This window comes from Phyllobates terribilis, unplaced genomic scaffold (assembly GCF_046119375.1).
Source record: "Phyllobates terribilis strain yellow unplaced genomic scaffold, ASM4611937v1 Scaffold_3977__1_contigs__length_67028, whole genome shotgun sequence".
NCBI lineage: Eukaryota > Metazoa > Chordata > Amphibia > Anura > Dendrobatidae > Phyllobates > Phyllobates terribilis.
Window position 1 is genome coordinate 14,228 of NW_027366729.1, and position 14,870 is coordinate 29,097.

Here is a 14,870-nt window from a genome sequence, read left to right on the forward strand (position 1 = left end):
ATAATACTCTTAACAAGTCAGAGTATTTCTCAAAATTCTGGTTTCTATACTGTTGTTGCAACAGCATGTTAGATATATGTATGGTGGAGTATGTCTTCTCCAATATCTGTGCTTGCGATTTTTCTTCACCACATAGTTTTAGCATAGTGGTGATCCTGTACATAGCACTAGTATAATCACCTATGCATTTAAAATCTTGGACCCTTAAATTATCCCATTGATGCCTTACTTGTGGGAGTAAGACATCCTTTTGGTGTCCATATCGTTCATTTAAATTTTCCTATAATTCCAATGGATCTAACATGAACAGATATTCGGTCTTAAGACTCTCATGCATATGGTGGCGCAAGAATACAATAGCTTTTGCCTTTTCTTGAGCCTTTGTTTGTTTCTTAAGCTCAATGTTTTTTTCAAGGCCATGTGCCTTAAGGTGTGATACAACATTATACCTCCACTCGAGGTATCTTTGTCCAGCCAAGTCAAGAATTTCAAATTCTCTTTGAGCAATCTTTGCCATTTTCTTGATGATTCTTGATAAGTGGTGATTAGAGACTCTTCGTGCTGATAACTTGTTGTGATTTGACTAAGACAAAGTGCCTTAATCTTGATTGAGAGATGATTAAGACAAGATGACTTAATCATTATAAAAGAACCACTTAAAAAGAACTTTAATATTAAGAGAAGAAAGAGAGAGATCAAGATCTTAGAAAAGGTATTCTTGCTCTTATTTTATGTGTGTAATTTACAATAGCTTTTGCCTTTTCTTGAGCCTTTGTTTGTTTCTTAAGCTCAATGTTTTTTTCAAGGCCATGTGCCTTAAGGTGTGATACAACATTATACCTCCACTCGAGGTATCTTTGTCCAGCCAAGTCAAGAATTTCAAATTCTCTTTGAGCAATCTTTGCCATTTTCTTGATGATTCTTGATAAGTGGTGATTAGAGACTCTTCGTGCTGATAACTTGTTGTGATTTGACTAAGACAAAGTGCCTTAATCTTGATTGAGAGATGATTAAGACAAGATGACTTAATCATTATAAAAGAACCACTTAAAAAGAACTTTAATATTAAGAGAAGAAAGAGAGAGATCAAGATCTTAGAAAAGGTATTCTTGCTCTTATTTTATGTGTGTAATTTACAATGAAGAATGCCTCTATTTATAGGCTAAGGAGATCACCTAATTCTTGACTAATTTAAATCTTCTTAAATGTAAAGTGAAGAAGAGTTAAGAAGGTGAATAATTCACACACTATTTACCTTAATTATACATCTTATTTTTCAAACCTTGAACATGGTATGTTTGATCTTATTCATGCAAGGCAAATAAATGCACTAGTTTTGCATTATTCATAACAATATAGACATTTTTGGCAGGTGGCTCTTTGTTTCTTTTTAATAGGAGGGTTCTCCGCTTTTTTTGTAAAGATGGTCATATTTGGCGTAAAAAGAGGGATGGTAGAAATGTTGGGGAAGCACACGAGCGGCTGAAGGTTTGTTTTGAGATTTTGGGTTTATGATCATATGATCTAGTCTACTCATCTCTTTCAGATTTTTGTCATTTCGTCCAAGTCTCTCTATATTTTGGAGCTATTTATGTTGAACTGCTTCATTTCACCTATGCGTTTAGGTTGGTAATGCTGAAGCTCTGAATTGTTATTATGCTCACGGGGAAGATAACCCCAATTTTCAGCGACAAAGATACAAATAGAATCAGAGTTCAAGTTCTAGGATATGAAAAATAGATAGTTATACCTGAAATGCAGGACTATGAATTCGTTTTAGCCTAACTCGTTCCTCCTCATGTGCTTGATTTTGTTGAATTGGCTTTTCTGAAAAATAGATAGTTATACTTGAATTTTGCCACTCCAGTGATTGTGTTCTAGTTATAGGATCTGCAGTTAAACAACTAATCATATATGTATCTAGTAGATTGAAGCTTGAAGGATAATTTGATTTATTTCTGGTGGTTAGAAACTAAACATCATAATCATGGTTGTGTTTTAGAATAAGAAGCATGGAAAGAAGATAAGCATATCTAAGCTACTTGGACAGATGGATTGGCTTCAAGAGTATACAGGTTAGTGCAGACAGTAACTGCTTTTTCAGGTTGGCTGTGATATTGATACTCAACAATGTTGGTATCTGTTTGATCTTCTCATTTAGCTTCAGACTTAACAATCCCTCTGTGTTGATTCTCCCTATTTTGTACACTTCAGGACACTGTACAATGTAGGTGTTTTATGTAATGTTGGTTTTAATGGATGATAATTATACTTAAGAATACAAGGGGTTAGCTGATCAGTTGGAAGGTGACTGATGAGGCTAAAAGTCGTTGTGCTTATCAAAGATACCCAACTTAACGAATCCACTAGTAAAGCGGTAAGCAGGGGTTGAATCCCAAGAGAGCCAGAACGATAGTTTATTTCCTATGATCCTACCAAGTAGTAACTATGGTTTTTTTTATGTAATCTTAGTAAATAAGCAATTGAGCAAATGTAAAAGCAATGTTGGTTGGGTTGTAAACAATTATGATTATAAAGCTCACTCTTTCTAGCATCAACGCATTATTCAATTGGAATGTTGATCATCGAATTCTATTAACTTATATTTTGAATTGGTTAATTCGGTTGTCCTACTCTTTGTTCGTAAATAGCAACTAGTCCAAATAGTCCTAGAAACCCTTATTGTATGCAATAACCAAGGAAATCCCAAGGTTCAAAAGCACAACAACATAAAGATCAAAGATAAGTAGGCGTATGCAATACCATTGGCAAATCGCCGATACTCGACATAGGTTTATAATCTCTACACAATAAGCACTCGCAAATAGTCTATGCAAATTCTACTCGCTACCTAAAGGCAAGACTTTTCAAATCGAATTATCAAGTCTAGCAATATGATGGATAATAATTAACCTAGTTTGCAACCTAGATAAAATCAAGATCAATCAATGAAATCAATAAAGCACAAGAGATCATAAAACAATCCTGAAATTAACTTTAGAACATAAACATTAGAATTTCACAACAAACCTAGAACAATGGCTTCAGCCTAAAGAGTGAACTAGAAAGAACTTAGCCAGACATACCCATTCGAAAGTAAAGAATAATATGGATGAATGATGGGAAAACAAACCAGGGAAGATGGTGAAGGTGGAATAAAGGTGGAAGCTTTCTTCTTGGCCACTGCTGAGTTCTAACTAAATGAAAGTGGAAAAAGAATAATGAGGTCTCTTCTAATCTAACCTAATTTCCTAATACTTATATAGTCTCCAATTAAAGGGAATAAAAATAAATGCAAATAACTAAAAAGATGTGGAAATAACTAATAAAATCTCGGATCAAATCTTCAATTAATGGGCCGTCCATGCCCGCGTCACGATCGTGACACAGGGGTCGCGATCGTGACTTTGCTCCAGTTCTCATGTCCGTGGATGGTCGCGATCGTGATAGATAGTCGCGATCGTGACATGTCAACTGCGGCTAAGTCGTGATCCTGACATGCCTGTCTCGGTCGTGACAACTTCAACGGAGGCTGAATCCCGGTCGTGATGCTCCATCTCGGTCGTGACTTCTCCTCCTGAGATGATCTTCGGTCTTCTACAAGCGTCGAGGCAGCTCGGCTTCGCCTCTCGGCTTCTCCTTGGGTGTAGGCGTGGCATACTTCCTCTAGCTCCATCCCGGATGCCCTAAAAGTGAGCACAACCGGGATCTCTATGATAAAACCACTCAAAACCGCTTACGAGCATCCCGCTAATCCATATGAACTTCAAACCGAATTCTGGGAATACCACTCGTTAAGCACCTAAACACAACTAAATCTAATCTAATAGTCGCTAGTTAACACTATAATAAGCTTCTATCAAACTTCCCCACAATTAAACCTTGCTCGTCCTCGAGTACGCAAAATAAAACTCACTCCTCTTATAAGCACAAAGGTCTGCAGTAAGTGTAGAGACAGTCTGCTAGCGAATATACTTCGAACTCCTAGTGTAAAACGAGCACTATCCCAACTCCGATATATCTTCTTATCTCTCCGAGATGACCTACCCAAATCCCTCCTTATGTCTCCACTTCATATGTCACCACTCCATGGAATAATAAAATCAAACCAAGTGATGTGCAATAAAGCATAAGTGGACATCCTAATCTCCTCTAAGGGTAAGGGTACATAAATAATGATAATAAAGACAAAAATCGAGTCTCCCACTCCCTTATACACTTCTTACTCCTCCTCTTCAATCAATGTCCTAAACCACTAATCAATGTAATTAAACCATACATCACAACCACCAATCCTAATCAAGAGATTTGCATAGCACAACCACAACAATATGCATCCAACTCGAAGAAATAGAAATCTTATCCTAGAATCTAATACAACCGCCAATAGTGTGTAACAAATCAGATGAATAGTTAAGGGTGAACATGCGAAGTATGGATATCAATAAGCTCAAAAACAAAGGAATAAAAGGCTAAATACTAACTTCTTATCCCTCCTTGGTGAATCCTAAAAACCCGAGACAATCCTTCAACTCCCTTCTTATGTCTCGACCCCAATAAATGATGCAATCAAACAAATATTCACAAACAATGTAATCCCGGCGCCCTTTCGGGTTTTCACAAAAATTCTAGAGTGGTAGGAACTATTTCTTTTTCTTTCTTATTTTATTTTCAGGCACCCACCTTTTCCTTTTTAACCATTTTTACTTGCCTGGTTCTTTTGTTCTTTTATTTTATTTTTAATTTTTTTACATTATTTTTTGTTGGAGACCCCTTTTTCGATCCAATCACTTTTTACTCTCCTGGGTTTTTCTGATTTTTTTCTAAAATAACAATAATTAAAAGCAAAGTTCTGGAAATATCCGGTACATACTCGATAGAAAACAGCAAAACACATCAGCAGAGGCTCGAAAACATAAAAACATAAAGCAAACAGCAGAAATAGCAAAAGCACGAAAAACAGCAGCATAGCAAACACCTCGACTAGTCGACTCCTCTCCCCACACTTGAATCGCGCATTTTCCTCAATGCAGCAAAAGAGGACACCATAAAAAGGGAAGGAGAAGAAGAACCGTGGAATGTTGTGGTGCTCTCTCGGTCGTGGTGATCAAAGGGATGGTAATTTCGACCGCATCACGACCGTGATAAAGTGTCGCGATCGTGACACGATTAGTTGTGGTATGGGATTGGCGTTTTTTCCTCCTCCGATGACCTCGTGATGCTGGTTCCGCGATTTACATATAAAAGAAAAGTAAAAACAAAACAGAATAATGGGAGAAACGTTAGTGATACTCCATCGGGTTGCCTCTCGATCAGCGGCTTAGTTAACGTTGCGGCACGACGTAATCTAACTCCTCAATTAACCGTCCCGGGCTCCTCAAGAGCCATCTCTTCAATTACCTCATTGGAGAAGCTTTCATGATAAGGTTTTAACCTTTGACTGTTTACTTTAAAAATGTTATGGATTCCCTTGTCCAAAAACTCCACCGTCCCATGGGGAAATACACGGGCTATCACGTAGGGCCCGCTCCATCTAGACCGCAGCTTCCCTGGGAAGAGTTGAAGGCACGAGTTGTAGAGTAGGACCTTGTATCCCACATTTAAATCCTTGCGCAGAATTTGCTTGTCATGCCACACTTTAGTCTTTTCTTTGTATTGTCACGTTCTCGTACGCTTCTCGGCGTATCTCTTCCGGCTCATGCAGCTGCAGTTTCCGATGCTCGCCGGCCTCATTTATCTCCATATTACATTTCTGGACCGCCCACCATGCTTTATGCTCGAGCTCCACTGGAAGATGACATCCCTTTCCGAACACTGGACGATATGGGGACATCCCGATGGGTGTTTTGTAAGCGGTGCGGTAGGCCCATAGTGCGTCATCGAGGCGGAGATTGCAATCCTTCCTGTTCGGAGCAACTGTCTTTTCCAGCACCCCTTTGATTTGCCGATTGGAAACCTTGGCTTGACCATTGCTCTACGGGTGGTATGCTGTAGAGATTCGCTGAGTTACTCCGTACTTCTTTAGTAGGGCGCTAACCGTCTTATTGCAGAAGTGGGTACCCTGATCACTGATAAGAGCCCGGGGGATTCCAAATCTAGAAAAAATGTTCTCCTTAAGGAAACCTGCAACTACTTTTGAATCATCAGTTCTGGTGGCTTTTTCTTCCACCCATTTGGAAACATAGTCCACCGCAAGCAATATATATAGATTCCCGAAAGAGTTAGGAAAAGGTCCCATAAAGTCTATCCCCCAATCATCGAAAATATCACAAAAGACCAACGGTGCCTTTGGCGTTTCATTCCTTCGGGATATTTTCCCTACCCTCTGGCACCTATCACAAGATTGACAAAAAGCATATGCATCTCGAAAGATGTGTGGCTAAAAGAAACCCGTGTCAAGTACCTTCCTAGCAGTCTTATTGGTCCCGAAATGCCCCCACATGCGTAAGAGTGAAAAAAGAAAGGACAGATTGTACCTCGTTATCCGGGAGGCATCGTCGGATTACCTTATCCACACAATGTTTCCACAAATAAGGGTCATCCCACACATAGTATTTCGCCTCGCTCTTGATTTTTTCGCGCTGAGCTTTGTGTATTTAAGAGGGAACTCCTCTCGAACTAGGTAGTTCACAATGTGTGCGTACCATGACTTGAGGAGCGAAGAGCGAGCACTTGAGCTTCGGAGGTGTATATAGGTGGTTCTGGAATCACGTCACGGTCGTGATGATGTGTCACAGTCTGGATCGGACTTAACTGCGGCCAAGTCGCGATCGTGATAGACCTGTCGCGACCGTGACTTTGGTCCAGTTTTCATCGACTTTGTCTGATTCCTGTCAGGGTCTTCCATCTCGGTCGTGAGGGGGTATCTCGGTTGTGACACTTGTGTTTTCTGGGCACATGGAATTTCAATTCGGCACAAGGACTCGTCCTGAAAGTCGCCCAGCCTCGGCCTTGCCTCCTCACCACCATCATGAATTATGCGGCTGAGATGGTCCGCCACGAAGTTCTCAGATCCCTTTTTGTCCCGAATCTCCACATCGAACTCGCTCAACAATAAAAACCCACCTAATGAGTCTAGGCTTGGACTCCTTCTTTGTCATGAGGTAACGGATAACTGCGTGATCGGTGTCGATGATCACTTTAACGCCAAGTAAATATTGTCTGAATTTGTCCAGGGCGTAGAGTACCACTAGCAACTCTTTTTTGGTGGTGGAGTAGTTCTTTTGGGCGCCGCTCAGGGTCATTGAGGCTTAGTAGATAACATGCATTCCTCGCCCAACCTTCTGGCCAAGAACGGCTCTACGACATAGTCACTGGCATCGCACATAATCTCGAATGGTAGGGGCCAATCTGGCACTTTGATGATAGGAGCAGCAGTGAGGTGTGATTTTAAAGTGTTGAATGCAAGCTTACACTCGTCGGTGAAAACAAAATCCACCTCCTTCTTCAACAGCTCACATAGTGGTGTCGCGATCTTGGAGAAGTCTTTTATAAACCTGCGATAGAAACCTGCATGGCCTAGAAAAGAACGAACTTCGCGCACATTAGTAGGATAAGGTAAAGACTGAATTACGTCAATCTTTGCCTTATTGAACTCAATCCCCTTAGAGGATACAATATGACCCAATACAATGCCATGATTGACCATAAAGTGAAACTTTTCAGAATTCAAAACCAAATTGGTTTCTACACACCTTTTTAGCACAAGTGTCAAATTATGCAAACATGCATCGAACGAATCGCCATGGACTGTAAAGTCATCCATGAATACCTCAATAAAATTCTCAATGTACTCAGAGAAGATGCTCACTATACACCGTTGGAATGTACTGGGTGCGTTGCATAGTCTGAACGACATTTTACGGTATGCAAAGGTGCCAAAGGACATGTGAAAGTAGTTTTCTCTTGATCTTCTGGCGCTATGGCCACCTGTAAGTAGTCCAAGTATCCATCAAGAAAACAATAATATGCGCGACCTGCAAGACGTTGTAGCATTTGGTCAATAAAGGGGAGAGGGAAGTAATCCTTACGGGTTACCGTGTTTAGCTTGCGGTAGTCGATGCAGACACGCCATCCATTCTTTGTTCTTTGCGGCACCATTTCACCAGCCTCAATCTCTACTACAGTGATTCCTCCCTTCTTCTTAACGACCTGATCCGGGCTGACCCACCGGCTGTCCGATATTGGATAGATTATGTCAGCCGACAACAATTTCAGCACGTCTTTCTTTACCACCTCCATCATGGGAGGATTTAATTGTCGTTGAGGTTGTCGGCTTGGTTTAGCTCCTTCATCAAGTAGAATCCTATGGACGCAGGTGGAGGGGCTTATTCCCTTGATGTCGGCAATGGACCATCCTAACTCTATGATGTTGATTTTCAAAACCTGCACCAGCTTCTCTTCTTGCTCCTATCCGAGAGCACTTGAGATGATTACTGGAAAAGTGTTTTCTTGGCCGAGGAATGCATACTTCAGGTGAGAAGGTAGATCTTGTAGCTCAATGGTGGGTGCCTGCACAATAGAAGGAAGCGGTTTCTCGCTCGAAAATGTAAGTAACGCGGACCCACCAGCCAAAAGGGTACCTCGAGCAGCTAGGACGTCATGCACATCAACGGATAGTATCATATCATGCTCTTTAGAGCTTACAATGCTATTTTTAATGACAGATTTAAGTGAATCAATCCCACATACATCAAAGATTTCTTGAACAATAGGGTCAATTACATCAATAGAGAAAACAGAATTATCATTCGTAGGATGTTTCATAGCATCAAATATGTTAAAGCTAACTATATCTCCGTCAAATTCAAGTGTCAAGAACCCACTTGAAAGATCTATTTTAGTATTTGCTGTTTTCATGAAGGGCCTACCCAGAAGGATAGGCGCAGCCTGTTTGTCATGCTCCATATCTAGCACATAAAAGTCAGCTGGAAATATCAAATTATCAACCATTACCAACACATCCTCGACTATCCCTTTCGGGAAAACCGTTGACCTGTCAGCAAGCTAAATCACAATCCCTGTTTCAGTCCGGGGTCCTAACCCTAGAAGCTTATATAACGAAAAAGGCATGACATTAATGGAAGCCCCTAGATCTAGCATGGCCTTATTAATCCTCTTCTCACCGGTGATACTAGGAATAGTAACCATCCTTGGATCCGAGCATTTCTTTGCTATTTTCTGATCGATTGCCGCATAAACTCTCTCACTGACTTGCACCTTTTGTTTTCCTTTCAGCTTCTGGTTCCTCTTGATGGTGCAGAGCTCCTTCAAGAACTTAGCATAACGAGGAATTCTTTTAACGAGGTTGAGTAAAGGGATGTTTACCTCACACTTACTGAACGTTTCGAAGAGTTCCTTGTCATTCGCAGGTCTGCGTGTGTCCTTCAAGGCTTCGGGGAATGGGGCAGGTGGTTTCTCGGAGTATAAGGGAGGAAATTTGGGCCTCACATAGTTTTCTTGTCGTAGCTTGAAGTCACCCATATCCTCATAGTCATCGTCGGCACATACTGGAAAAGAGTCACGATCGTGATCACTGAGTTTCGATCGTGACGTTGAAGACTCAGGCTCGTCGAATGCAGAAGGAGGTCGTGACAATTGGTCGTGGTCGTGGTCTGCCAAACTTGGGCTTAATCGCGATCGTGACATTGTGTCACGGTCGTGATCCGTTTCGTTGATTTTTTCGGAAACCAAATTACAGTCATCTCAGTCGTGATCAGCCTGTCTTTATTGTGACATTTCCTCTGAGACCAAATCGCGATCGTGATGCCCTTGTCTCGGTCATGACATCTGTTCAGACTCCTTTCGCAGCATCTCCGCTTCTACCTTCTCTTCGAGTTTTCGTCCACTTCTCAAGTGCATGGTGCTAATGTTTTCTCTCGAATTTTTCAAGTTTTGTTGCGTGAGGTTAGAGACAGCGTTGGCCAATTGCCCAAATTATTTTTCGAGACTTTTTATGCTTGATTCGGTTTTCTAGACATGAGTGGTGAAGTGCTGGGTCAATGATTTGAGCATTTCCTCTATAGATGGCCCTTGTGGCTTTGGTGGGTATGGAGCGCGATATTGGTTATTGTATTGATATTGTTGATTCTTCCCCCCAGCCGGTTCGCTTAATCTAAAACCAGGATGATCATTGCCCCCTCAAGTTATAGTTGTTGTTGTTATTCTCATACCGAGGTCTGGAAGGCCAAAAACCTCCCACGTCATTCACTTCATCAATAGTTTGGTCCTGGAGTTGCAGGCACATATCGGTAGGGTGGCTCTCGTCTGCGCAAATACCGTATAGTCGTGCTGGCGTCTGATTACCCAGGGTAATATTCTTGATCATACTCTTTAGCTCAGCGATCTCATTCTTCCATCCGGGCTCTCCGGAATTCACAACATTAGCTACTTTCCTCGTATACGTCCTCCCAAAACTTCTAGTTCCTTCAGCAATTTCGTTTAGTCGGACTCTGGCTTCGGCAGGAGTCAAATTCAGCACACTCCCATTACAAGCAGCGTCTACTAGCCTTCTCTCATTATCATGTAACCCATTGTAAAGGTGGGTCACCAAGTCTTTCTCCTCAAACCCATGAAATGGGCAGCTAGCACATAATCTCGTGAACCTTTCCGCATAGTCATACAACGACTCGTCATCATGTTGTTCCACCATAGCATTCGCCCTTTTCAAAGTAACAACCTTCTTGGACGGGAAATACTTACTAAGGATGGCTTTCTGTAGCTTATCCCAAGTGTCGATACTCCCAATGGGTAGCAAATAGTACCATTGTCGTGCACTGTCTTTTAGCCTAAGACCAAAGGCTCTCATCTTAATCTGCTCGTCGGTGACGTTACTCGGCTTGTTGCAACTGCAGATGTCGTGAAACTCACTTAGATGCATAATCAGGTCTTCCCCAACCAGGCCATGGAACTTTGGTAGCAGATTGATGAAACCGGTCTTGAGCTCAAACGTAACGCCAACATTCAGGGAAGGCAGCGTTACTCCCAAGTGTTGTTGCGTTAGATCTGGGTCTGTAAGTTCTCGCAGCGTTCTCATAGCCATTGATCGATCACAAGATTTTGTAGAGATTGTCGCAGGTTGCGTAGGTGCGTCCTCTCTATCTCTGGATTGAAATCACGCAAATTTGGATCAGTAGCGCGAGTGTGGACCATAAGATAGGTCCACACTAAAGTAGTACCACAAAAAGAAATAAACTATAACAGTTGGTTCCCCGGCAACGGTACCAAAATTTGATGAGGATAAAAGTCGTTGTTCCTATCAAAGATACCCAACTTAATGAATCCACTAGTAAAGCGGTAAGCAGAGGTCGAATCCCAAGAGAGCCAGAATGATAGTTTATTTCCTATGGTGCTACGAAGTAGTAACTATGGGGGGTTTTGTATGCAATCTTAGTAACCAAGAAATTGAGGAAATATAAAAGCAATGTTGGTTGGGTTGTAAACAATTATGATTATGAAGCTCACTCCTTCTAGCATCAGCGCATTATTCAATTGGAATGTTGATCATCGAATTCTATTAACTTATATTCTGAATTAGTTAATTCGGTTGTCCTACTCTTTGTTCGTAAATAGCAACTAGTCCAAATAGTCCTAGCAACCCTTATTGTAAGCAATAACCAAGGAAATCCCAAGGTTCAAAAGCACAACAATATAAAGATCAAAGATAAGTAGGCCTATGCAATACCATTGGCAAATCGCCAATACTCGACACAGGTTTATAATCTCTACACAATAAGCACTCCCAAATAGTCTATGCAAATTCTGCTCGCTACCAAAAGACAAGACTTTTCAAATCGAATTATCAAGCCTAGCAATATGATGGATATAATTAACCTAGTTTGCAACCTAGATAAAATCAAGATCTCAATGAAATCAATAAAGCACAAGAGATCATAAAACAATCATGAAATTAACTTTAGAACATAAACATTAGAATTCTCACAACAAACTTAGAACAATGGCTCCAGCCTAAAGAGTGAACTAGAAAGAACTTAGCCAGACATAGCCATTAGAAAGCAATGAATAATATGGATGAATGATGGGAAAAAAACCCAGGGAAGATGGTGAAAGTGGAATAAAGGTGAAAACTTTCTTCTTGGCTGCTGCTGAGTTCTAGCTAAATGAAAGTGGCAAAAGTATAATGAGGTCTCTTCTAATCTAACCTAATTTCCTAAGGCTTATATAGTCTCCAATTAAAGAGAATAAAAATAAATGTAAATAACTAAAAAGAAGTGAAAATAACTAATAAAATCTCGGATCAAATCTTCAATTAATGGGCCGTCCATGTCCACGTCACGATCGTGACACAGGGGTCGCGATCGTGACTTTGCTCCAGTTCTCAGGTCCGTGGATGGTCGCAATCATGATAGATAGTCGTGATCATGACATGTCAACTGTAGCTAAGTCGCGATCATGACATGCATGTCTCGGTCGTGACAACTTCAACTGAGACTGAATCCCGGTTGTGATGCTCCATCTCGGTCATGACTTCTCCTCCTGAGATGGTCTTCGGTCTTCATCAAGCGTCGAGGCAGCTCGGCTTCGCTTCTCAGCTTCTCCTTGGGTGTAGGCATGACATACTTCCTCTAGCTCCATCCTGAATGCACTAAAATTGAGCACAACCAGGATCTCAATGATAAAACCACTCAAAACCGCTTACGAGCATCCCGCTATTCCATAAATGAACTCCAAACCAGATTCCGGGAATACCACTCGTTAAGCACATAAACACCACTAAACCTAATCTAATAGTCGCTAGTTAACACCATATAATAAGCTCCTATCAGTGACCAAGAAGAATGTAAAAAATACCATAGTATGGCTATAAACTATATTAAGGTGTGTTTTTTCTTATGTATTGCTTTTTCAACTAATGTTATGTATCCATTTTCAGTGTGAAAATATTAGTGATATCATTTTTTTATTTGTATGTCTATTCATGCCGGAGGAATATATAGAGAAGCGTCGCAGACGAAAGCTTTTCATACTTGTTATTGTTTTGAGCTATCCAGTCCAGCTTATTATATGAATTGCGGTGCTCCTACTACCTTATTGTGCTTGATCTCTTGGTTTAGACCTTGTTAACTATGTGCTGAACTAATATAAAACTTGTTAACTATGTGCTGAACTAATATAAAACTTGTTAACTATATAAAGGTTAGATGTTATCTGCTTGACAGAGCTAATCTTATTAACTCTAACTTCTGAGTGGATGATTTAAACCTTGTTAACTATGTGCTGAACTAATATAAAACTTTTTCTTTGTGCATTAGAGTTCAAATATATTTTTCATCAAAGATCAAGACATACGATTAGGTAGAGCGACTATTCTATTTTCATATTAAAATGAAAGCAAGTATTTAGCCATTTGAATAATTGGAACTTGCACTAAATTTATGTATTTTGCAGCACAAGGGGGATTTGGACTTGCCAAGTTGCTACCTTCATATGATCTTGCTTCTTCTGTGAGACATATAACCGACATGTGATTGCATTTAATACCTTATTTGAAGGTGACATTATGGCAAACAAATGGGAAAAGCATAGGAACCATTCCTATTTTAGGCATTGAAAGTGGAGATAACGAGGTAGGCTGAAATTTCAAATATATATTTGAACTGGGGTATATATATATGTATAAAAGAATCATGATTTATGTCTTAGATAGTAAACTTAGGCCAGTTGTTCTTCAGTGTTATATGAAATGATAGCAAGGCTAAATGATTTGCATCTCTGAAGGAGGTAATTTAGAGGCTAATTGTTAGCAAGGCTAATTGTTATTCTTTTGAATTGTATTAGAATTTACTAATAAAATCTTATGATGTCGTAGGTAAAAGTGAACAATGGTGTGAAGCCTTCTACAAATGTGATATGGCTTATTGAGCACACACACATAAATAAAGAAGACGAACTTGAATGGGATGATGGAACACGTTCTAAAATAATTCATGTATGCCTCGTACATTCAAATGAAGCGACATTGAAATTATTTCTTTAGTATGTTTCTAAAGCATTTGAATTATGTTGAGGAAAAATTGAAAGAAGTAGTTACTACAACTGGTGATTCAATGTCACAAGAGGAAACATTAACACATGTTTTGGAGCCAAGGTCAGGGTATGTTCGTGGGAAAGGGACTGATTTACGCGGCTATACCAAAGGAAAGCACCAACTAGAACAACAAAGACTAATGTAGCAACAACAAGGAAAAATACAAGAGCAAGATCAAAGGATAAAGGAGTTAGAAGAGATCCAACAAAATAAAAAACAAGAATTGGAAGAGATCCAACAAAAGCAAAAACAAGAATTGGAAGATTATAAAGCACAACAAAAACAAGCAATGGAAGATTTGTAGCGAGAGATTCTTGACCAACTATCAAATAGAGGTGTTCGGTAATAAATCCTGTAGGTAAAATATTATTTCTACTTCATATATTTCATGTTAATAGTTGATAAGTACTATCTAGCACACTTGATATTTAGCAGTTAGTTAGTATATAGTGTAAGAAAGATAAGGTTTTCTTATTCATGCTAAATGATAATGGATTATGTCATTTTGACTTTGTATGCATATAAGGAGGAAGAAGAAGACAGTAATACTACTTCTAGATCGATCTTGAATAATTATAATTATTGCTGCAAAATTAAATTCTTTTATCCATCCTATTCAAAGTCTATTATTTCCTTTAACTCTGCATGCGTTTGATTTTGAAAATTATCTAGATTAATGCAATTATTACTTCATGATTGAATTATCTGGTCCATTCTATTTAATGTCTATTAATTCCTTTCTTTATTGCTCTTAAATTTATCCCTTAGCTTTCAAAATCATTTAGTTTGAGAAATGGTTTTTCCTAAGTAAAGCACATTCTCT

The 14,870-nt window shown here is 39.7% G+C and overlaps 1 pseudogene; it reads right to left on the reverse strand.

The window, feature by feature from the left end:
- Positions 1-695: 695 nt before the first annotated feature.
- LOC141248741 (uncharacterized) lies at positions 696-9,648 on the reverse strand (annotated as a pseudogene).
- Between the last annotated feature and the right edge of the window lie 5,222 nt (positions 9,649-14,870).